Genomic DNA, 25700 nt, shown 5'->3' on the forward strand with positions numbered 1-25700 from the left:
GGGCCAAGTGGTTATCATATTTTAACTCCAGGTTGAAGAGATTAATCATCAAATGAACCCACTTCCTATTCTTAGTGTGAGCCATATAAATATTTTAACTTATTTAATGCATTATAAGAATTTATAATTGGAATAATATGATGAATTGCCTCTTCACTTATAGAAACAATGATTAGGACATAAGGTTTGTTGTCCTTACTCTACTGAATGGCTAGCTCTTTTTCTAATGTGGGCTTGGAAGGTGCATTGTGAACTTCTCCTTCGTAGATACATTTCCATAAGTCATTAAATATTAGGGTGTGTCTAATCTTTCTAGACCACTCTTGATAATTCTCCTTGCTAGTTAGCACTATTCCAATAATGGAGATGAGATAATGCATCTGAACAAGTAGTTTCTCCTCACACTACTCTTCCTTTCTTGATCCAATTGTCTACTTGAGCAAGTGTGTAAACAAAAGAATGGATAACACCAGAATCTCCTCCACACAAATAGGGTAAAGTTGTAATAGAATACCAAATAATAAAATGAAAACAATAAATATGGCTTTATGAAATTCCCTTCCTTTAGTGAGTGTAGAAAAAACTCAACACACATCACATATAAAATTTAGTGAAATCAATGCAACCCCTCTCAATAGCAACTTGATGGACTCTTTTTTCCACTAAAATCAGTTGGAACTTGGAATTTTCATCCTTACGGTTCCTTTCAATATGTTTCATGATAGCAACTGTGTTCTTAATAGGACCCTTAGGTATTTCTGGTGTAAGGTTGTGAGCCTTCAAAACTCCCACAATTGACACATACTGAGAGTAAGGTCTTGCAAACACAGGTGTGTGCAGACACTTCTCATGAAAACACGGGCTCACAATAATGCTTTTGGTGTCTATGAGTGCCAATCAACATAATTTTTCACCATTTTCACAATGGAAATCCCTTACCAATGATCTAGACACAATAGAATATCTCTTGGAGTGGCATATAGATTCCCCAAGGACATAAAAATATGAAGACAATGAGATATTATTCCAGCAATGCTCGACTAGCACTAGACCTGAAGCACTCACTCATAAATTCGTATACTAGTAAGGTTAGATTTTACAAGAAGTAGAAAATCATTTACCAGATAGGCCACACTCTATAGGAATACAAATGAAGGGTCAAGGTGTGATTATAAAAATAATTGGGAGGAGCAATCGAGGGGTTCTTCTTCTTGGTTATGTATCTTGTAGTTCTTCTCTCTTTTATTACTCTCTCATACATCTCTATCTCAGTTAGAAAATTTGAATTGGACAAAGAATTGGTGATAGAACTTAGACAAATTTATACCTTATGAATGGTTAAGAGTTGTCAGTGACAAATTATGTGATATGAAATGAATGTATTGTCATGTTTTTTATTTAGACTAGTTGGCTTTGAGGACTAGGAATGGTCCTAGTTGTGTGGTGGTTGTGTGTGGAACATAAAGAATTGAAGAGGGGAGGGACGGGGGATTGCATAGGTAAGAGAAGGACAAACTTATTTTGTGAATAACTGCATGGTATTTTTGTGAATTTGAGACTAGTCAAATATGCAAAGGCTAATCATTGAGTTTTCTTGTGTGTGTGAAGGAGAATGTACTTCACATCTAGTGTTAAAATATGTTATGAGTTTGAGTTTTTAAAATAACCCTAAGTTAAGTTCTCCTCAAGACATAAAAATATAGCATGAGTGTGGCTACCTATGAGAAAAATTGCAGCACAACCAAATTTATGACAGGGTGGAAAGTGGCTCACCCTCCTTTGGCTCTAGATTGCAAAATATTTGACTCAAGAAAAGTATCTCTTATGCATGGTTATTTAATTTATATTTTAAATAAGTTTATATGTGAATGCATTGAACCTTCAACAAATTTATCATGGTTGTATCCATTACACTATTTGGTTACAACTTTTTATATGTATTAAATTTTGTAGCATCACTAGTTGGAGAAGATAGGCTTCCTAAATTCTTATTTAAATAGGTCATGTTGGAATTTTTGTTATAACTTTTCTTCTATGAGGTTCCAAAAGCTAAAATTTGGACCATAGTGAGGGAAAATCCTACTAATACTATTATCTAATTTTCATATATTGGGGCATGGAATTTTAGGAAATATGATAAGTGGAACTTGGGCTTCCTAAATACATCTTTAAACAAGAAATTTTGAGATTTTTCTATACCTCTTCTTCTAGGAGGTTCCAGAAGCTAAAACTTGGACCATAGTGAGGAAATATTGTTTATAATGTGGTCGAAGTTTTAAAACATGGGGCACAATATTTAGGAGATATAATTAGAGGAATTCGAGCTTCCCAATTGCTACTAAAATCTACACACCTAAAATAATGCATCAGACATGGCATTTTGGAATTTTTTCTATACATTTTCTTCTAGGAGGTTCTAGAAGCTAACCCTCGGGCCATAATTAGGGTAAATTCTGCCAATAATCTGGTCCAACTTTCGTATCTTGAGTCACAAAATTTTAGGAAATATGAAAAAAGGAAGTAGAGCTTCCTAGATGCTCCTAAAATCATGCATTAAACAGGTCATGTTGAAATTTATGTTATAAATTTTTCTTATGGGAGGTTCCAAAAGTTGAAACTTGGACCATATTGAGGGGAAATCCCATTAATATTTTGGTTCAATTTTCACAACTTGGACTACTATCATTTAGGAGATTTTCCCCCTAAAGAAGTTTCTATATTAGTTTACATCAAAAGCTTTTGAAGAAATGCCTAAATGGTTTAATGATTCATTGCATATAAATTGTTTGATGAAATTCCCCAATAAATTATTTTTTTTTGTGGATGGGGATAGTATTGTTGTATGTAAGGATTGTTCCATGAAAGTATTTTTGTAGCTAATCTATAACTATTTGCATGCAAATCATTTGAAGAAAAGTGTCAAAGGTGGTTTATTAAAATTCACATGTAAACTATTTGATAAAATACCTCAAAGACAAAAATCCAAAGTTACATGATTGAGTGGTGTATTTTTGTTATTATATTACAAGTGGAAGAAAACCAACGTTTCTTATTCGATTTCATATAAAATGTTTGACAAAATGTCTACAAGAAAAATAATACTTAATTGGTTGCATACAAAGTATTTGAAGAACAATTTACATAAGTGTTTGACAAAATGTATTGTTGGGTGTAGGAATTGCGCTTGAGCAAACTCCTCAACACTTAATTGTCAACCCGAGGGTTTCGTGAACTTAGAGACGAAGCATAGGTAATGCCAGAAATGGTATGAACTTTTCCTATTTCTAATGCTACTTATTAAAGGAAATTATTTGCATAATAAAATAGAAACAATTGGAAAGGCAATTAACACCAAGGCAAATCTAGTGCTAGAATGTAAAAGACAATTTGCAAGTAAATCAAGTAAAGAAATCCCACACAATGGAAACAGTATTAAATGCTGGAATGAAATGATATGTTCATATTCAAATGGATGGTAAATAGTCTGACAAGTGGGCCCTTGCAGAATCATGTCTTCCTTATGATATTCCTTTCACACAAACAACCTGTCCTTGCATTGTTGCAATTTACTTGCACTAGTGCAGGTACAGTATTCCTGTGTGAGAGTATATTCAACCTTCCTTACTGAAGACTTATGTCTGAGTGAAGGTACTCTAAGCTTCAGGGCTTAGAGCACTCTATTTCTATGTCAAAACACTTTCTCTTGCACCAGAACAGAGTTCCTTTTACTTAGTTCCCAAATTACTTTCGAAAGCTCAAAGTTGTGCTAAAAAAGAATTGCAACTGTAAATGAAATTCCGAAGTAAACTGTTTGTAAAAAGGAAATGCTTCAACTCATTAAAAGCTGTAGAGGAAATAAACTTCATGAAATAAAATCACTTTAAAAGAATCAAATAGTAGCCTAAGTACTTTGCATGTGTTAATCAACATTTGTACTTTACCCACAATGATGATATTCTTTGCAAGTATAATGTGGTAATTCGATATAACTGCTTCAAGATCTTTTAGAGATGAACTTTTAATACCAAAAATAGTTACTCAATTAATGATTCATTCGCTTGCGAAATAACTGAAAGTAAAATGCAAGTAAGAGATTAAATGTTTACTGAAACAAATGACTAAACCAAGGTGCAGGTAACAGCTTGCACTGGTGTAGGAAGGAGTTCCTTGCACAATCCATTTGAAAATGAATTAAAATAGAGAGCAAGAGTAACAGAGATGCGAGAAAGATATTTCATAGGAAAAATAAACACAACTACTCTTCAAACCACGGATCCATTTCACACATAGGCTATAGAAGATATTTTAATTCAGAACTTAAAGGTTAGCGATTAAACTATTACATCACACAACTGCAAAAATAAATAACCACACCATCTTTTTGAATAACGAAAGCGAGAGGGGTAAACGAGCTGGGTTGGCTGGGCCCTAGCCAACCAGCTCATTCCCCTTCTAAGGAACAAAAGAGATCAGCACTTCAAAGATACATCAAAGATGAATTTAAACGATATGCATGCAAATCATAATGGTTCCTTGTATTACTCGATTTGGTAAATTACATTATAGATCAATCCAGCCCCAGAGCGAGGCGATAACCAGATTACATAAATCAAAATGATAATCGATGGTTCACTAGCTTCCTATCTATGATCTACATCATATATATCCTTTCGACTCTAGGCCGTTTACACTAATTAAAGATAATTCTCATTCAGGGCTCTCGGCCAAACAGACTTAGAAAGATGAAATTACAACTTTGGCCAGTGGTTATAATACACATGAACATCGCTTGGCCGTAACCTAAATTTGGAGAAAAATCCCTAAATGCACGCCACCTATTATCCTGCTTCAGTTTATCAGCAGTTAGACTCAGATTTAAATATCGAGATGCATCCTCATGGAAGATAGCTTCTCAGAAATCTCGTACAGTGGCGGTGCAGGGATCTACCTGCACTAGTCAACTCATTCACCATTAACACTAAGTTCTATGATTACTCTAGGAAATCAATATAAGTTACAAGAAATATGTAAATAGGCATGAAATCTATATAAAATTTTTAATAAAGTGTTATAATAAATCTTAATATAAAATATGAGCATGTGCAAGAAAAGGGTAACCATCTTGTACTAGTGCAGGAAAGAAGGGTCTTTTATTAAGATAAAACATAGGTTGATATTGATGGAAATGTGGTATAAAATAGGGAAATTTAAGATACCAACATCCTCCCATCCCTAAGTTGTTGTGTGTCCTCACACAACATTTTACCTCTACAAAAAACCTTCAGAAATGAATGGCCAACTCCTCAGTTTCACACTTCAATGTTTATTCCTATATGTACTATCTTTGGCTTTTTGTCTCGGGCTTTTTGCAGCTGCTTAGTCACCTTATTTAGGCATCTATAACATCTAGAAGCCTGGTATTTCCATACCTTTACGTACTTCTTCTACCTCTTTACTTCTGCCAGTAACTCCACCTCACTTTGTTTTTGCCAACTCTGCTCTTTCATGACTTGTTTCCAAGCTTCCAGGTCATGGACTTGTTGCTCCAGGTCCGCTATTCTGTTATTGAGGAAGAGAGTGGATGGTGCTGTGCTAAGGTCTTCAGGTGTGAACGCCTTTTCTGCCACATACTCATCATCAAGGTCAAGGCTTTCGAAAGTCTTCCTTATGACATCACCGAGGGTTTCTATGCTCAGGGTTTTGCTGTCACTGAGGGTTTGGATGCGCTCACCAATCTCTGTGCCAGAGGTTTCAGTACTCTATGCAACTAATTCCTCTGGGCTCTTGGCACCCCTTTCTCGAAATTCTTTCAGAAATGCCTCCCACGCTATTCCCTTTTTTCTAAGTTCTTCTTGACCAGCATTGTAATGAGTCCATGATGGCAGAGTTTATTTGCAACCTGGCTTGCACTTCCGCTCTGCACATTTCTCACCATATTTTCAAGGCTCCTAAGCAAGAAGTGAGGGAAATTAATCAGTTTCCCTACCTCAAAATGTGACAGCAATTGAAGGTCATATACAAATGCTAGGGTATAGCATCCTTCATTTTTGACAAACTTCTATAATATAAACAGTAAATCAACCATGGTGGTTTGTGGAAGTCCCTTTTTACTGTCAACCTTATTCTTCTTATCGACCATGAACTGGTGCCAACACTTCTTCACCAACCTCTCCTTTTTAAACTAGCGCTCCCCTGTAAGTGGCAGGCCTGTGGCTTGTGAAATGAACTCTTTAGTAATTTTAAACTTTGAGGACCCGCCCCTAACTCGGCCTTCTTTGAACATCCTTACAAACTCTAGCACTACGGCCATGTTGAACCTGTTAAATTTTTGGAGGAATGGTAGGAACCTCGATTCTTGCAATAGTGCAAGATTGTTCTTGTACTCGGTGGTTTGTTCAATCTCCTGTAGCGACAGTGGTTCACTCCTCACAGGTGCCATTTCAAACCTCCTCCACTTCACTAATCACACCCTCGAAATAATTTCAGGGTAACTCCAACATTCACAGAGAATTTTATGCCGGAGATTCCTCGCCCTCCGTCTTTTTAGACCCACTCACTGGGATATGATGGAATAGTCCCCTCCACATCAGGTGTAGATTCATGTCATCTTGTTACAGATGAATCATGATGATTGGATGTAGTGGCGGTATAGGTGACGGTGATGCAACAACTAGAATGATCGGATCATAGGTAGGTCAATGATGGTTAGGTAATGTGGAATGATCGTAAGGAGGGTGAGTGAAAATTATCAGACAATAGTACCCATCTACAGTCAGCATCATAATTCAATCAAACATATTTTAGCATTTATTAAAAAAAGATTAGATTTCAACCTTACACATCTTGCACTTTAAATATTTGTTCCTAGATTAGTAATTAATGAAACAAAGCATCAATTAAAACATGGAATGAGATAACATATTAACACATGTGTAGAAAAATACAGGCCCATAAATCTTTGATAAACCATTTTAGCACTGTGTAAATTGCTTTCATAGTCAACTGTATTTCTGCATCAAACCTGCTTGTACTGTTGTGCTTTCACTGTGCCGTGCTTACACCAGAGATTTTTACCAAACAAGAATTTGATAGGACATACTTTTGTAGCTAGACTTTAAAATTTTTTGCCTCATTATACAAGAAAAATTTATTCGCCATCCTTTGGTGCTTCTTGTCATGCCTTCTGAATGTCTACATCAAATTCTGCAATCAACTTATGAGGAAATAAAGAAGTGGGAAAGGGGTAAAAATTCTAGAATGGGAAGGAATATTACAACAGGGATTTCAGAAACAATATCACCAAGAGGGATAAACGAAATAGGATGTGGGGAAAAAACCAAGGGAAAAGAGGGATTCTACTGTGGAGTACTAAAAGAGGTATGTTTTTGATGATCATTTCAGTATCTTTTTAGTAGAACTTGCAAACCTTTTTGCATCATGAACTTGGAAAACGATAAAGAATTATAACAAAACATGTGAGATTAATATGTAAGACTAAAACGCTGACAATTGTCATTTCCTCATGCAGGAGGGAGTGAAAATGAGAAGTTGTCGTTCCAAAGGAAAGGACAAGGATGAGATAATGATGTCCCTTTGATGGGAGACCGAATGCAAACAAGGCAAATCAAATCAAAGCGAATAGGCCCAGAAAAGGAGGTGGAGATACCAGCTCGGCGCAAGAGAGAAAAGAAATGATTAAGGATTAATGGTTCGGCGAATCCCTCAGGATCCTTGATCCTGAGGGATCACTGTTTTATCTATTTTTGTACTTAGACATCTCTGCCATCACCCTCATAAAAGGGACAGCACTGTTAGCTCGAGAAGGAGTTAGACATGATTATGTTTTTATGTAATTTCTGTTAAGATCAAAACTTTGATCATCGAGTCTCGATAAGAATTGGTTCATTGTAATTTTACTTCATGCATTAATACAAACTTGGTGATTACTTCATCTCTGAGTCTGGATTAACCTCAAGCGGTGTACCCCTGGAGGCTAAGGGCCCGACCCTCGAGGACACTTGCTCCTGTATTATTACATTTGCCTTATCCGTGGTTTGCTTATCGTCATTATTTGGTAATCTGATGTGTTTTATAAGTTTACCTCACATGCTCTGTTATGTTTAATTCATTAAGGTTTCCACAGACAGAACTATTGTATTGACTCTGCATCATATGATTGTTCTTTTCAAAGTTGATCTAATATCACTCGTCTTGATAGAATACTGTTACTATTCCATTTCATAGATTTTTGTGATGTACATTTATGTCATGGAATTCATCTTGGGAGTTATGTTCTTCACGATTGCTAAATTGATGAACAATGCTATTCTATTTTGAAACGCAGTCATATTCCTTCTAACTGAGATTGATGCTTAGATCAGATTACTATTTAAGAGTGTTGTGTATATATATGGTTTTCAAGCACTGTCCCATAACCTATCAGTAATCAGTGCTGATCCATTGGTGTGTGCTGTTCGACCTACCTTAAGAGTGAAAGATTGTCGTTTAATTATGATTAATGCATTTGATTTGATAGATTAAGTTTGTTACTGCTTGTGAGACTTAGTTGTTGTTCTATTTCTTAGCTGTTGTTCCATTTAAGAATTGTTGTTCCATTTCGGATTTGCTGTTCCATTGCAGACTTGTTGTTCGATTTCTTATTTGTTGTTCCATTTTCTTATCTGTCGTTCCATTTACAGGCATTTGTTATTTTGGTGTGGGAGACGATCTAAGGCTGTAGTGAGCCTTGGAATTTACTGTCTGGCTCCCAGATCCACGATCTGTTCTCTGATTTCCTTTTCCATCAGTTTCCAAAGGGATGGGTTACCACTACTGAACCCTTGACTGATAAAGTTGCTTAGTCTTTTGAATGTGTGATTTCCTCTTTTGAAGTAGTTAAGCTGTAGACAAGCATTCGTTTACTCTTGTATTTCTGAACACTGTACTACTAGCATTACTCTGACAAATGATAGCCTCAGACTGAGACACTCTTTGAAATAACAAAACGCTCCCAGATTGACATATTAATGTGAGGTAATTAGAGGTGAAAGAGACCCTTTTTATAGCTCTACATCTACGAAATCGGGTAAGGGTAGTTTCTTGGAAGAAAAGGAAGGTCATTCATGGGGAATTTAGAAAATAAACTTAGTGGGAAATTTCGAAATGGGAAATAGAAGAAAGACTATTTTTAACTTGAAATCTGCCTGCACTGGTGCAAGAAAAAATAACTACAGCGGGAAGTAAGTATTTACTTGGATAAAAATGTCCATGCTAGTTACCTCAAACTTGGGTAAGTGCTCGGTTTCGTTAACCTACTTCTTCTTGGTGGCAGCCAACATATCTAAAAATCAAGTATCATTCCCTTTTTATTAGAATTTTGATCTTCCTACCAGAATGTTGGTTTTCAAGTTGATCCTTCTGTAATCATGTCAGTCAACTGATTTTCATAATTACAGGAAATATTTTCTTTTTATACTTTTATTTTTTTCATTTTTCATTTTTATTTTTCTTTGATTAATTTTTTAATAAGGAAAATAAGGAATCAATTCTTCAATGGGTTGGTATTATCACGTACCAACTCCTTTTCAAATGGTTGTTGGAATTGCTGCATAAAATCCCCTTTAGCAAGGGGCTGAAAATATACCTACAATCTATACCCATTTACCAGGAACACAAAATTCCGTCCATCAATAGTTTTGATTTCTACCGCTCCATTTTCGAACACTTTGACCACCTCATAGGGTCCCATCCAGTGTGTATGGAATTTTCCTTTAAAATGTTTGAATCTTGAATCGTAAAGGAGTACCCAATCACCTGGTTGGAACTGCTTTTTCTGAATGGACTTGTCATGCCACTTCTTGCGCTGTTGTTGAACCAAGATGTTTTGTTGAATAGCATCCCTTCAGATTTCATCTAACTCGTTTAATTGTAGAAGGCACTGCTGCTGTGATTCAAAGAGATATAGTCCCAATTGGACTGCATTCCTGAAAGTCTTGATCTAGAATTATATCGGCAAGAGGACTTGTTTCCCATACACTAGCTCATATGGTGTGTTTCTGTATTGTTTCTCCAAGTGGTTCGATAGGCCCATGATGCTTCCGATAATTTGTCAGCCCAATCCTTTCTGTGCATGTTTACCATCTTTATGAGGATGGACTCAATTACCTTTTTTGTGGACTCCAACTGACCATTGGCTTGTGAGTGATATGGTGTAGATCTCCTATGCCGTATTTTATACTGCTCCATCACATCCTGCACCAGATTAGAAATAAACTGTGATCCATTGTCAGAAATGATTTCTCTAGGCACACCAAATCTAGTAAAGATTTTAGTAAAAATAAAATAAAAAACAACTCTTTCAGTAGCAAAAGAAACAACTTTAGCTTCTACCCATTTTGTAACAGAATTTGTACAAACCAAAGTATGCTCTTTATTTGATGATGAGGGATTTATTGGTCCTGAAATCAGTAGCCCATTTTTCAAAAGGCTTAATCATAACCTAAGGACATAAAGGAATTTCATTGGTTTGATTAGGTTGGCCAATTCGCTGACAGCTATCACACCACTTGACATATTGCTTGGCATCCTTGAATAAGGAAGGCCAAAAATAGCTAGCTCGTAACACTTTATATGCAGTCTGCTTATCGGTGAAGTGACCTCCACAAGGTTCATCATGGGAAGATTTTAAGATATCAAACACCTCTTCCTCTCTTACACATATACAGATAATGAGATCTGCTCCGGTGTAAAAGAGGTCTCCTTGGATCCAAGAATATGCAACACTTTTTTGAATGATATTTCGCTTTTCACGAATGGATAAGTGAGGTGGTAATTTGCCGGTGACTAAATAGTTAGCTATGCTAGTTAACCATGGAGATTTTGTTGACACAGCAAAAATATGTCCATCAGGAAAATCATCATCAATAGGAATTGCTTCACCAGGATTATTTAATCTTGAAATATACTTTGCTACTACATTGGATTTCCCTAGTCTATCAACAATAGTAATATTAAATTCCTATAATAATAGCAACCACCTAGTTACCCTACCGCTAGTTAGTGGTTTATCCATCAAATATCTTATAGCGGAATGGTCAGTATGTACAAAAACTTCATATCTTGTAATATAATGTCTGAATTTATTAATAGAGAAAATTATAGCTAAAAACTCTTTCTCAGTAACAGTATAATTAAGTTCAGTGGGTGACAAGTTTTTGCTAATGAAATAAATAGCATAATATTGTTTGTCTTCTTCTTGTCCTAAAGCTATGCCAGTAGCAGTAAATAAGGCATCAAAGGAAATATGGAATGGCAGGGACCAGTTTGGTCTTCTCAAAGCTGGTGCCTGAACTAATTTTTCCTTCAATGTCTCAAAGGACTATTGGTAGGCAGTAGACCAAGGAAAGTCACTATCTTTAGCCAAAAGTCTGAAAAGGGGGTAGCTATACTTGAGAAATTCTCAATGAATCTCCTATAGTAGCCTGCATGTCCTAGAAAACCTCTCACTTCCCTTTGAGTTTTTGGTATAGGAAGACTCAAAATGAATTCTATTTTTGCAGGGTCAACCTGAATACCTTTGTTGGAAATAAGATGGCCAAGAACTACTCCTGCCTTGCACATTAATATGCATTTCTTGTCACTCAAGGCGATATGGGCTTCTTGGCAGCAAAGAAGCATTTTTTCTATATTCTTGAGGGCTTCCCGAAATGAATCACCAAACACAAAGAAATCATCCATATAGATTTCTACACATTCAAGGCTAGAAAAAATAGCCAAGACTGCCCTTTGAAAGGTATCCGGGGCATTACATAGCCCAAAGGGAAGCACTCAATAAGCAAATGTTCCCCATGGACATGTGAAAGTGGTTTTGTCTTGATCCTCGAGTGCTATCTGTATCTGGTTATATCCACTAAAGTCATCTAGAAAAGAAAATTACTTCTTACTAGCATGGGTATCGAGTACTTGATCAGTGAAAGGAAGGGGGAAGTAATATTTGAGAGTGGCTTTATTAAATTCTCTGTAATTGTGCCATCTCCCATATTTCTTTAGGACTAACACTAATGGAGAGACCCACTGGTTATCAGAAATGGGGTACATAAAATCAGCATCTAAGAGTTTTTGCAATTCTTCCTTTACAATATCTCTTAGAGTTGGGTTCATTCGCCTTTGGGGTTGTCAGACTCCATCCTGAATATAAATATGGCATGTACAAGTTTCAGGAGGGATGCCTTCAATATCTTCATAACCCCATGCGAAGGCATCAAGATGGTTATGCAAAAAATTCACAAGTTGCTCTCAGTGAGAAGGATCCAAGTCTAAATTGATATACAAGGATTTACCTGGACTAATCTCAACAAGAGTAGTGTCAGGCTCAAGAGCACACAAAGGTGTCACTAGATGGTGATGATGGAGGTAGAGAGTCATATCCTTCCTGAAAATCTGACTCAATGATTCGAAATTGGGCATGGTGTCTAGATTGTTTAGGAAGTCTTGAATCTCACCCTCCTGTGAGGACTCAGCATTTTGATGTATCAAGGAAACATGATGGGTCTCCTCATCACTACTGTAGTCTAGCCATAAAGTGTCTCGAAGCTCCTGAATGGATCCAACAGGTGGATATAAGGTGACTTTCTTTCTAGAATCTCCATGGGAAATATATATATCACCAGAACGACATCCGATATAAGCATTGGCCGTAGCAAGCCATGGTATCCTCAAGATCAAGGGATGCCCTCCCACAGGATTCTTTGGCTGAAGCACAATGAAATATGCGGGATATTCCCAATAATCTAGGGAAATGACCAAATCATCCAATACTCCTTCTAGCTTGAGTTTAGATCTATCTGCCAATTCAAGCACAATGGGAGTAGGAGGAATATGGACCAATCCAAGTTGATCCATGGTTTTCTTGGTCATAACATTAATGGCTGCCCCTAGGTCTATAAGTACATTGAAGACAAGGACATCACCTATCTGAACATAGACAACAGGGTTTCTGGGCTCAGTATATTTTTCCATGTGCATACATCTCGTCATCAACTCTGCTGTTCTACCAACAAATTGAATGGTTTGGGGTTCCAATCTTCTCCTTCTTGGCTTCTTGAGACAAAGTTCCCTAATGATTTTTGTACAAATGGGGATATCTTTAATAGCATGGAGCAAAGGTTCCCTTATGAAAAGGTTCCTAAGCTCAGAAGCTAGGCTAGACTCATGAATGGGGTCTTTCTTCTCCACAACTAACCTCTCTAGATAGGGAGATCGGTTGGGAGAAGATGGAAAGGGCTCAAAATGTATAGGAATAGGATGAATGGTTTCATGACTCATCTTTTTCAGAATGGTCAGGAGTTTCCTCCTCTCCTTTTTCATCGATAATCACCATGGGCTACTTTTGATTTTCTGAAGTTACCACTTTCCCTGATCTCAATTGAAGATCATTAACTCCAACTGGCATAGTCTGAAATCTGGATGAAGAAAGCAGGGTCATAGAATGGATCATTTGTACCACTTTATTATTGGGGTTGGGTAAAGGATAAGCAGGTAGCTAAGAAGTTCGAAACGGTGGAGGTAATGGTAATGGTGGCATAGGTTGACTCAGTTGAGGTAATGATGGTTGAGGGATTGGGTAAAGTGCATATGTAGGAGGATATGATTGCATAGGTGCATGATAGGAATTATGTGAATGATGTGAATGGTTTGGTCCTCTCCATCCTTGTTGCCAAGATTTTGAGGGTTTTCCATATTGATATTGATATTGATTCCCATGTTGCCAATGCTCTGAGTGACCAGTGTTAGGATAGGAATACGAGTGTGCATTATAACCAAAAAAATGTGCTGGAGTTTCAAGAACAATACTTGCACTTACCTGAGGCCAATTCCTTCGTGCTCCCATAGCATGCCATGATTCATCTTCAGGTTGTCCCCCTTCGAGTACAACTTTCAGCCTAGGTATGGAGGAACATTTGTTTGTAGCATGGTTATCTGCACAAATTGCACATTTATTAGTTTCTTCAATATCTAGAGAACATTCTCTTAAAGGATGATTTCTTCCACATTTAGGACAAAAAATAGATAATATGTCTTGCTATTCTACAAGTTTTTGCTGAAACTTCAAAGAGTCTATATGTTTACTAACAATATTCATTATTTAAATTTTCATATTATCCATTTTGTTTTCTAGTCCGATAATCATAGCATCAGTAGATTCAGCTTTCCTGTTTTTATTCTGAATTCCTTTACCAGATCTATATTGGTTCCTTGAGAATTTCCTGCAAAAGTCACAAATTTGATCAAAAGGTTTTTGAGAAATATCCCCTTGTCCCAACAGATTTAAATTATTCCTAGCATCATCAGTAAGCCCATGTAAGAATAGGGTTCTAATAGTACTTAGATCAAATTTGTGCTTTGACCTTTGAGGATGTACATGAATCTCTCTAAGTAGTCCTCTAGCATCTCATCATCATTTTGCACAATAGTAAAGATTTCATCTTGAATATCCCTAGTTTTACAATATTCTTGATATTTTGATAAAATCACTCTCTTCATTTCCTCCCAAGAATTTATAGTGCTTCCTCCTAGTCCCATGAACCAGCGAAGTGCTGCGTCCTTGAGATTGCAAGAAACAACTTTAACTTTTGGGCATCATATGAGTAATCATAACTTCTACAAAAAATATCAAACTCAAATAGGAAAGAGTCTGGATCTTCATGTACCTTACCATAGAAATGAGGAAGAGATGATGGTGGAATATTTTTAATTTTCACTTGTATGTTAGAATTCACAATTGGGAATCCAAAAGTAGATTGTTCCTCATTTACCTGATTTTCACCACTTCCATCTGCATGGTCTTCCATATTTTCCATTGTTGTTCTTCCAGATGAACTGCTCTTAACATATTAAGAAGGTTGACTATGGATTCCAACAGTCTCCTTCTTCCCCTTTATGGGTTGTGTCACGTTATCACCTAGATTGACCTCAGGGTGAAGGGAGACAATTCCAAGGTAACCATAAACCAAGCTTAGCCTAGTAGCTAGCCCTACTAGGCCGGGAGAGGGCTCTCTCTGTAAGTATCTTAGTCAAGATGACTAGATCAGGTAAAGGATTTTAGGCTAGGTATAGTAGCTTGAAAGTTTTGATTGGATTTGTTGGTGTTTTGCTGGATCAGATGGAGTTGGGTAGTTTAGGTGTGGGAAATTAGGTCAGAAATGCAAGGTGTTCTATGGGGCAAGGTAGGCATAGGCTTTAGCACTTTAGGCTTAATGGCGTGAGGTGTTTAAGATTGATGAGGAGTTGAGGAGGGCATGTGACAATCATGGATACTTCTCAAGCAGTAGAAAACATGAAATATTGAATGATTTCCCAAGGCAGAGCACTGTTACAATGGATTCTACCTATTAAAATTGATAACATTCAATAAGAAGCAATGAAATGGATGATGGCATACATAAAACATGTAAACAAATTATTACAAAAGAAGAAACTGTGCTAAAACTCCATACCACAGTGATCCCATAAAACTAGCTGCAAATATGATTAATCTCCTTGCCAAACTGCTTACAATGATGCACAATCAAACTCTGAGCATCCAAGTGAGTCCAACCTACACAATGAATGACAAAATACATAATATAGGCTTCAAAACAACAAATCCTAGTCTCAGGGGTCGAATCCATGAGAGGAGGAATCAATTGCACAAAAAGTTGAGCTGACAGCTGAAGACTAGGATGCTGAAACTGAAACATTCCTAGTATGAAGCAAACTAATTCATTCATCTCATTTAAGCTTTTCATATAATGTATCTACCCTAGGTAGCAAAAACACACTTTAATTACATCATGATTGTACATTACATTAGTGAAAATATCAAAATCCCATAGGTGAAAAGCAATTTCTGAAAGAAACAGTGAAAAAATAAGCAACCTGTCAAGTGCGCAGCGCTAGTGTCAAATGTGCAACACCTGAAGGAAGTGCACAGTGCCAACTTCAAGATGATTTTTTACTACCTCCCTGATCTCCAAATTTGGCTCATGATAGCTAATTGGAAAGCTTATCTTGTCTAGTTTCCAAAACTTCCCTTAGTTTCCAATTTGAGCTTGATTTTCCCTTCCAAAACTACAATCTCCAAATACTGCTCAAACACACACTGCCAGGCTCAAAAAATAGGCAGAAACATGAATTTTAGGTGGCTTTTTGGCCTTTTCACCTAGTAAATTTGACTTTCACACTTGGAAACTTGGTTTTTCTAAAAGTACATGGCCTTTTGAATCCAATGGTGGTGGCCATTTCTCCAAAACGTTCCCCAAAAAAGTGCACAATTCCCTAGGCACTGCGCATTTGACCATCGACTGATACAAAAATTACCTGATTGTGGAGTGCGTAGCGCCTGAAGGGAGTGCGTAGTGCGATATTAAAGGTGAGTTTTGACTGCCTTCCTGATGTCAAAATGGAGTTTGGAATAGCGCGTTGGAATTATTTTTGAGACTAATTTCCAAAACATCTTGAATTTTTGAATTTGGAGCTCATTTGCCCTATCAAAAGCTCAATCTCCCAAGACTAGTTAAAATGTGTAGAATGAGGCTGCCAACATGCAGAGTGCTGTTGCAATCAACTTTTGGAGGTCTTCCTATAATCCAAATTGAGCTCATGATAGCTCATTGGAAACCTCTCTATGTCTAGCTATCATTTGACTCATCACGCAAGTCATTTGGTCAGTTCAGCTAGGAGACATCTCGATTTTCCCAAAGTCACTCTAGAAGGGCAGCAACTCTCCTATGGCAAATGATTGTTTGGACATTTCTCCCAAACCATGAGACCTGTGTAAAAACTGAAGGAGTTTTTTCTTCTTGAGTCTATTATGGAAAAAAACCTCTCTCACTTTTTTCAAATCCATCTTTTGCTTCTCAGAAACATCATTTGAATAAAATCTATCCCGATGCGTGGAATAGAGGATTTGTAGAAATGAAGGAAAATGAAGGGGATGAGGGGCTTCTAATTTCTTGAGAAAATTTTTGGAAGTAGGGAGGGATGTTAGGAAGCAGGAGAAATTGGAATTTCAAAGATTGAGTGAGGGGAAGGGGTCCAAAAGGGAAAAACACAAGCCTAACCTGGAAAAGTGTCAAATCATAGCAATAGGCTAGGGTTTGTGGGGAAATGATGAATTTGAAGGATATCAATGATGGGAAGTGTTTAAGAAGGTATTTTAAGGGTAGGGGAAGGTGCATGAGCATCAGGATACAAGTTTTGTTGATGATTTGTCCATCCAAGGAAAATTACCTTCAAAACCCTAGGAGAGGGAAATGAGCCTTACCTAAGTACAACTGAAGGACGAACAAGGTGTAAAATGACCCATTGGAACCTAAAATGATGATGAAAACTCTTTGAATGATGGTACACTCAGCCGAATGGGGACATGGACCATTACTTGGAAATATTTGGAAGGAGTGAAAATAATCCTAGACCTAATACCTAGTGACCAAATTTTATTTGAAGACTCAGTGAAATGACAAAATTTGACTTTGACACCCTAAGACCACTTTGTAAGAGCATGTTTGATCGTTGGTGGAAGGCTACAAATAATAATTCTAAAATTGGCTCCATTGGGAATGGTAGCTCCTTGGAGGTGACAAGAACATCGTAGACCAAGTAGCCTTATCCATTGGGCATGGAGTAAGAAAAACTAAATCTGAAATACATGAGTGAATACTGATGACTCAAAGACACAAACTGACTTTGAAACTGACTTGAAGTTGACTAAAAAAAATGACTCAACACTCACATAATTGAAACAAGTACTTACAAAACTTATTAATGGCAATAGACCATCGAGATTTGAGGGCTTCAAATACTGATGACAACCACCTGCCTACTAAAGAAATATGTACAATCTTGTGAAGTGAACCTTCCAATGTAACCAATCCAGTAGATGGCTACTCATTGAAATTTTTCTCTCACTTTCCTCGAGTAGGCAGAATGATGCACATGTAGGGAACTCATAATAATAACTGAAACCAAGGCTTATGCTAACGAACCAGGCAACATTCATCTTCTCGAATGATTGCAAAAGAATGCAGAAGGGATCTTGCAAATCCTAAAGCATTAGCTTGTCTTGTGATCCAGCAGCAAAAATACAAGTACTTCCTTCATTCTGATATGAAAGAACAGTTGGTTGCTGATTGATAGGAAGGCATAGAGAAGTATAAGCTTCTGCTATCTGAGTGTAGGCTGTAAATTCCTCGAGCATGAGAAATTTTGACACGATTTCTGGCATACTGTCTCTCTCAGGCTCATAATCCTCAATTTCATAGTCTAAGTCATTCTTAAACAGAAAACATTCTTTAAGATTATCAAACATGATAGCCCTATCATCTTCGTGAAAGAAAACAATATATGTTCGCTGATCTACAAATTTAATTTCAAGACTATCCTCATTTTCAAAAGTGGAAGAAGCTTCACTAACTCCTTCTTGATGATGTGAACACTGCAAACTTGCATTAGCTTGGGTTGTAACATGACCTTTCAGGAGTTGATCTATCTCATCTTCAAATAGAGGAGATAATACTTTTTGCTTTCTTTTGCTAAAACAATAATTGTCTTCTTTCCCTCCTAAAGTTTGACAAGGATGTTGAATATCTTCATTAATTTCAAGAAAAGCAGTATATAAATTTTCCTTAGACTGCTGATTCATTTCATGTGATTCCTGTTGACTATCAAGATGCAAAATTCCTTCATTTTCAAGCAAAGAAGAAGCTATTGTACGCTGATTATGATCTTGTGTAACGAAGTGAATGGGTTTTTGAGACTGTTGTTGAAGGGAAAAATCAAAGAAGGCTTCAATGATTTCTTCATTATCATGATCTGAAATAGCCAACTTGACTTTATCACAATCTGAAATTGGAACTTGATTTTCCTGCATACTGCCTTCTGCTATGAGCAGATCAGAAATAAGACCTTGTCTTCCATCATTTTCAATTGTACTAAGATCTTGAACTTGCTGCAAATTTTCCTGAGCATCTTGATAAGTATCCTCAAAGCTCTCTTTATGCTACTGAAATGGATTTTCATACAGGGCTTCCATGATCTCATCGTCCATGAAGTCATCCTATTCATAAACTTTCTCAAGATTTTCAATAAAACTATAAACATGTTTACAACAGTTCTAAAATAATATTAAGGATGGACAAGATTCTTTATATCTTTCAAAGAACATGGTATGAAAATTCTTTAAACAGTAAATACAAGCAGGCAGAAAACTTTCATACCAAGATTGGGCTTCACCTTCCAGAGTGGCCATGAATATCTTCATCAAGCAGTCTTCAGGAAAATCAACCTTCAACTTGCGAGTATGCATATGAAATCTAACCAGATGTAAAGAAGCATCATTCCTATCATCATTTTTAAACATAGGAAAATTCCTTTGCCAAACTACCTTAGGAATTTTATTTGGGAAACCTGGAACGTGATCTCGACTCATGGGAGCATACCTTTGAGAAAGTGAATCCATTTTGATTACAATGAATTCACCAAGAAATTCTTCAGGCTACTAGTTCTTGAAGAGTGGAGTTGCCATAAAAATTTTGAACCTTGGGATTTTTCGACACTGAAGTTGCCAGGTGAATGATTTCAGCCTTCGCATGCATCTGACTGTTGTTCACCATCAACAATCAGATTCAAACTTGATACATTTTTCTGATGAACATAAAAATACGTCCCCAGTATGGTTGCCACTATGTTATCACCTAGATTGACCTCAGGCTAAAGGGAGGCAATTCCAGGGTAACCACAAACCAAGCTTAGCCTAGTAGCTAGCCCTACTAGGCTGGGAGAGGGCTCTCTTCGTAAGGATCTTAGTCAAGATGACTGGATCAGGTAAAGGATTTTAGGCTAGGTATAGTAGCTTGAAATTTTTAATTGTACTTTTTGGTGTTTTGTTGGATTAGATGGAGTTGGGCAGTTTAGGTGTGGGAAATTAGGTCAGAAATGCAGGGTGTTCTATGGGGCAAGGTAGGCATAGGCTTTAGCACTTTAGGCTTAATGGTGTAAGGTGCTTAAGACTAATGAGGAGCTGAGGGGGGCATGTGACAATCATGGATCCTTCTCAAACAGTAGAAAACATGAAATATTGAATGATTTCCCAAGGCAGAGCACTTGTTACAATGGATTCTACCTATCAAACTTGATAACATTCAATAAGAAGCAATGAAATGGATGATGTCATACACAAAAAATGTAAAAAAATGATTACGAAATAAGAAACTGTGCTAAAACTCCATACCACAGGGATCCCATAAAAATAACTGCAAATTTGATTAATCTCCTTGCCAAACTGCTTACAATGATGTACAATCAAACTCTGAGCATCCAAGTGAGTCCAACCTACACAATCACTGAGAAAATACATAATGTAGGCTTAAAAACAACAAATCCTAGCCTCAGGAGTCGAATCGGTGAGAGGAGGAATCAGATGCACAAAAATTTGAGCTGACAGCTAAAGACTAGGATGCTAAAACTGAAACATTCCTAGTATGAAGCAAACTATTTCATTCATCTCATTTAAGCTTTTCATCTAATGTATCTACCCTAGGTAACATAAATACACTTTAATTACATCATGATTTTACATTAGATTAGTGAAAAGATCAAAATCCCATAGGTGAAAAGAAATTTCTGAAAGAAACAGTGAAAAAATAAGCATCCTATCAAGTGCACAGTGCCAGTGTCAAACGCACAGCGCTTGAAGGAAGTGTGCAGCGCCAACTTCAAGATGATTTGTGACTACCTTCCTAATCTCCAAATTTGGCTCATGATAGCTCATTGGAAAGCTTATCCTATCTAGTTTCTAAAACTACCCTTAGTTTCCAATTTGATCTTTATTTTCCCTTCCAAAACTGCAATCTCCCAATACTGCTCAAACGTGCAGCGCCAGGCTCAAAAAATAAGCAGAAACATGAATTTTAGGTGGTTTTTTGGCCTTTTCACCTAGTAAATTTGACTTTCACACTTGGAAACATGGTTTTTCTAGAATGTACATGGCCTTTTGAATCTAATGGTGGTGTCCATTTCTCCAAAAAGTTCCCCAAAAAAGTGCACAGTGCCCTAGGCTTTTCCTGTTTGACCAGTGGATTGATACACAAATTAGTTGACTGTGGAGTGCGCAGTGCCTGAAGGGAGTGCGTAGTGCCATATTCAAGGTGAGTTTTTACTGCCTTCCTGATGTCAAAATGGTGCGTGGGATAGCTCGTTGGAAGGATTTTTGAGTCTACTTTCCAAAACATCTTGAATTTTTGAATTTGGAGCTCACTTTCCCTATCAAATGCCCAATCTCCCAAGATTGGTCAAAATGTGCAGAATGAGGTTGCCAAAATGCAGAGTGTTATTGCCGTCAACTTTTGGAGATTTTCCTCAACTCCAAATTGAGCTCATGATAGCTCATTGGAAAGCTCTTTGTGTCTAGTTATCATTTGACACATCAAGCAAGTCATTTGGTCACTATAGCTAGGAGACATCTAGATTTTACCAAAGTCACTCCAGAAGGGCAACAACTCTCCTGTGGAAAATGATTGTTTGGACATTTCTCCAAAAACATGCAAACTATGTAAAAAATGAAGTATTTTTGTCTTATTGAGTATATTATGGACAAAAACCTCTCCCACTTTTTTCAAATTCATATTTTCATGCTCGGAAACATCATTTGAATAAAATCTATCCCAATGTGTGGAACATGGGATTTGTAGAAATGAAGGGAAATGAAGGGGATGAAGGTCTTCTAATTTCTTTAGAAAATTTTGGGAAGTAGGGAGGGATGTTAGGAAGCGGGGGAAAGTGGAATTTCAAATATTGAGTCAGGGGAAGGGGTCCAAAAGGGAAAAACATAGGCCTAACCTAGAAAAGTGTCAAATTGTAGCAATAGGCTAGGATTTGTGGGAAAATGATGAATTTGAGGGATATCAGTGATGGGAAGTGTTTAAGAAGGTATTTTAAGGGTAGGGGAATGTGTATGAGCATCAAGATACAAGTTTTGTTGATGATTTGACCATCCAAGGAAAATAACCTTTAAAACTCTAGGAGAGGGAAATGAGCATTACCTAAGTACAACTGAAGCACAAACAAGGTGTAAAATGACCCATTGGAAGCTGAAATGATGATGACAACTCTTTGAATGATAGTACACTTAGTCAAATGGTGACATGGACCAGTACTTGGAAAACTTTGGAAGGAGTGAAAACAATCCTAGACCTAATACCTAGTGACCAAATTTTACCTGAAGACTCACTGAAATGACAAAATTTGACTTTGACACCCTAAGACCACTTTTTAAGAGCATGTTTGATCGCTAGTGGAAGGCTGCAAAGACTGACTCTAACATTATTGGTTCCTTGAGAATTTCCTGCACAAGTCACAAATTTGATCAAAAGGTTTTTGAGAAATATCCCCTTGTCCCAACAAATTTAAATTATTCCTAGCATCATCAGTAAGCCCATGTAAGAACAAGATTCTAATAGTACTTAGATCAAATTTGTGCTTTGACCTTTGGAAGATGTACAAGAATCTCTCTAAGTAGTCCTCTAGCATCTCATCATCATTTTTCACAATAGTAAAGATTTCATCTTGAATATCCCTAGTTTTACAATATTCTTGATATTCTGATAAAAGAACTCTCTTCTTTTGCTCCCAAGAATTTATAGTGTTTCCTCCTAGTTCCATGAACCAGCAAAGTGCTGCGTCCTTGAGAGTTATGGGAAACAACTTTAACTTTTGGGCATCATATGAGTAATCATAACTTCTACACAAAATATCAAACTCAAATAAGAAAGATTCTGGATCTTCATGTACCTTACCATAGAAATGAGGAAGAGATGATGGTGGAATATTTTTCATTTTCACTTGTATGTTAGGATTCACAATTGGGAATCCAAAAGTAGATTGTTCCTCATTTACCTGATTTTCACCACTTCCTTCTACATGGTATTCCATATATGCCATTTTTGTTCTTCCATACGAACTGCTCTTAACAGACTGAGAAGGCTGCCTATGGATTCCAACATTCTCCTTCTTCCCCTTTATGGGCTGTGTCACACCTGAACTGTTGCTACCAAAGCCTAGGTGGACTGTTCCTACATGACGAGTCTGAGATTGTTTGGAATTTCTACCTACAAAAGAAGTCCCAATATGAGTTTTGGTTTCAAATTTGTCAGTGTTTCTTTGGCCCCTAGTGGGCTTCGGACCCCTACCTCTTTTAGGCATTCATTTCAAAACAATGACAAAACGAAATTCAAATAAAAGCTACAAATTAAAAATAAATTAGCACGTATAAATTCTTTGAAATAATAGAAGCACACTATAGAAAATGATAACAACAGACTTACCCCTATTGTGAAAAACGGAAAATTCTTACCAATTCAAATCACCTCCCCAACAACGGTGCCAAAATGTTGGGTGCATGAATTGTGCTTGAGAAAACTCCTCAACACTTAATTGTCAACCAGAGGGTTTCATAAAATTAGAGACGAAGCACAGGCAATGCCAGAAATGGTATGAAATTTTCCTATTTTTAATCCTACTTCTTAAAGGAAATGCTTTGCATAATCAAATAGAAAACAATTGGAAAGGCAATTAACACCAAGGCAACTCTAGTGCTGGAATGTAAAATACAATTTGCAAGTAAATCAAGTAAATAAATCCCACAAAACAGAAACAATCTTAAATGCTGGAATGAAATGCTATATTTGTCTTTAGATGGATGGTAAATAGTCTAACAAGTGGGCCCTTGTAGAATCCTATCTTCCTTGTCATCTTCCTTTCACACAAACAACCTGTCCTTGCACTGTTGCAATTTGCTTGCACTAGTGCAGGTACAATACTCCTGTGTGAGAGTATATTCGACCTTCCTTACTGAGGAATTATCTTTGAGTGAAGGTGATCTAGGCTTCAGGGCTTAGAGAACTCTATTTCTGTGTCAAAAGACTTTTTCTTGCACTAGAACATAGTTCCTTTTACTCAGTTCCCAAATTACGTCCGAAAGCTAAAAGTTGTGACGGAAAAGAATTGCAACTGTAAATGAAATTCTGGAGTAAACTATCTGTAAAAAGGAAATGCTTCAACTCATTAAAATTTGTAGAGGAAATAAACCTCATGAAATAAAATCACTTTAAAAGAATCAAATAGTAGCCTAAGTACTTTGCATGTGTTAATCAATGTTGGTACTTTACCCACAATGATGATATTCTTTGCAAGTATAATGTGGTAATTTGATATAACTGCTTCTAGATCTTTTAGAGATGAACTTTTAATACCAAAAACAGTTACTCAATTAATGATTCATTCGCTTGCAAAATAACTGAAAGTAAAATTCAGGTAAGAGATTAAATGTTTGCTGCAACGAATGACTAAACCAAGGTGGAGGTAACAACTTGCATTGGTGCAGGAAGGAGTTCCTTGCACAATTCATTTGAAAATGAATTAAAACAGAGAACAAGAGTAAAGGAAGTGTGAGAAAGATATTTCATAAGCAAAATAAACACAACTACTCTTCAAACCATGGATTCATTTCACACATAGGCTAAAAATATATATTTTAATTTAGAATTTAAATATTAGTGATTAAACTACTACATCACACAACTGCAAAAATAAATAACCACACCGTCTTTTTGAATAACGAAAGTGAAAGGGGTAAACGAGTTGGGTTGGTTGGGCCCTAGCCAACCAACTCGTTCCCTTCTAAGGAACGAAAGAGATCATCACTTCAAAGATACATCAAAGATGAATTTAAACACTGCGCATGCAAATAATGATAGTTCCTTGTATTACTCGATTTGGTAAATTACATTACAGAGCAATCTAGCCCTAGAGCGTGGCGATAACCAGATTACATAAATCAAAATGATAATCGATGGTTCAATAGCTTCCTATCTATGATATACATGATATATATCCTTTCGGCTCTAGGTTGTTTACACTAATTACATATAATTCTCGTTCAGGCCTCTCGGTCGAACGGACTTAGAAAACTGAAATTACAACTTTGGCCAATGGTTATAATACACACAAACTTCGCTTGGCCGTAACCTAACTTTGGAGAAAAATTCCTGAATGCACGCCACCTATTATCCTGCTTCAGTTCATCAGTAGTTAGACTCAGAGTCAAAGATTGAGATCCGTCCTCGTGGAAGATAGCTTCTAGGAAATCTTGGATAGTGGCGGTGCAGGAATCTACCTGCACTAGTCAACTCATTCACCATTAACACTAAGTTCCATGATTACTCTACGAAATCAATATGAGTTACAAGAAATATGTAAATAGGCACGAAATCTATATAAAAATATTAATAAAGTGTGGTAATAAATCTTAATATACAATATGAGCATGTGCAGGAAAAGGGTAACCATCTTATACTAGTGCAGGAAAGAAGAGTATTTTATTAAGATAAAATAGAGGTTGATATTGATGGAAATGGGGTAGAAAATAGGGCAATTTAATATACCGACATGTATGAGAGATGAAAATAAATCTTTTGAAAGTGTGGTTAGGATAAATTTAGTAGGGGTATGTGACATTGGGGTATGAAATATAATTTTTAAGCTCTCAAATAAGAAAAAAATTGATACCTTGTATGCTTAATCGAGGATTAAGGAACCATGTATGTGACATCAAAAGCATCCAAATCCATATATTCTACTTAGTATTTTTCTTATTCCTTAGATTTGTC

The 25700-nt window shown here is 36.7% G+C and overlaps 1 pseudogene; it reads left to right on the forward strand.

The window, feature by feature from the left end:
* The window catches only part of LOC149230655 (uncharacterized), a 185691-nt pseudogene that overhangs the window by 83702 nt on the left and 76289 nt on the right, over window positions 1–25700 (forward strand).

The sequence above is a fragment of the Pinus tabuliformis genome, chromosome J (assembly GCF_031772625.1).
Source record: "Pinus tabuliformis cultivar Carrire ecotype Pingquan chromosome J, CPIR1, whole genome shotgun sequence".
Taxonomy (NCBI): Eukaryota; Viridiplantae; Streptophyta; class Pinopsida; order Pinales; family Pinaceae; genus Pinus; species Pinus tabuliformis.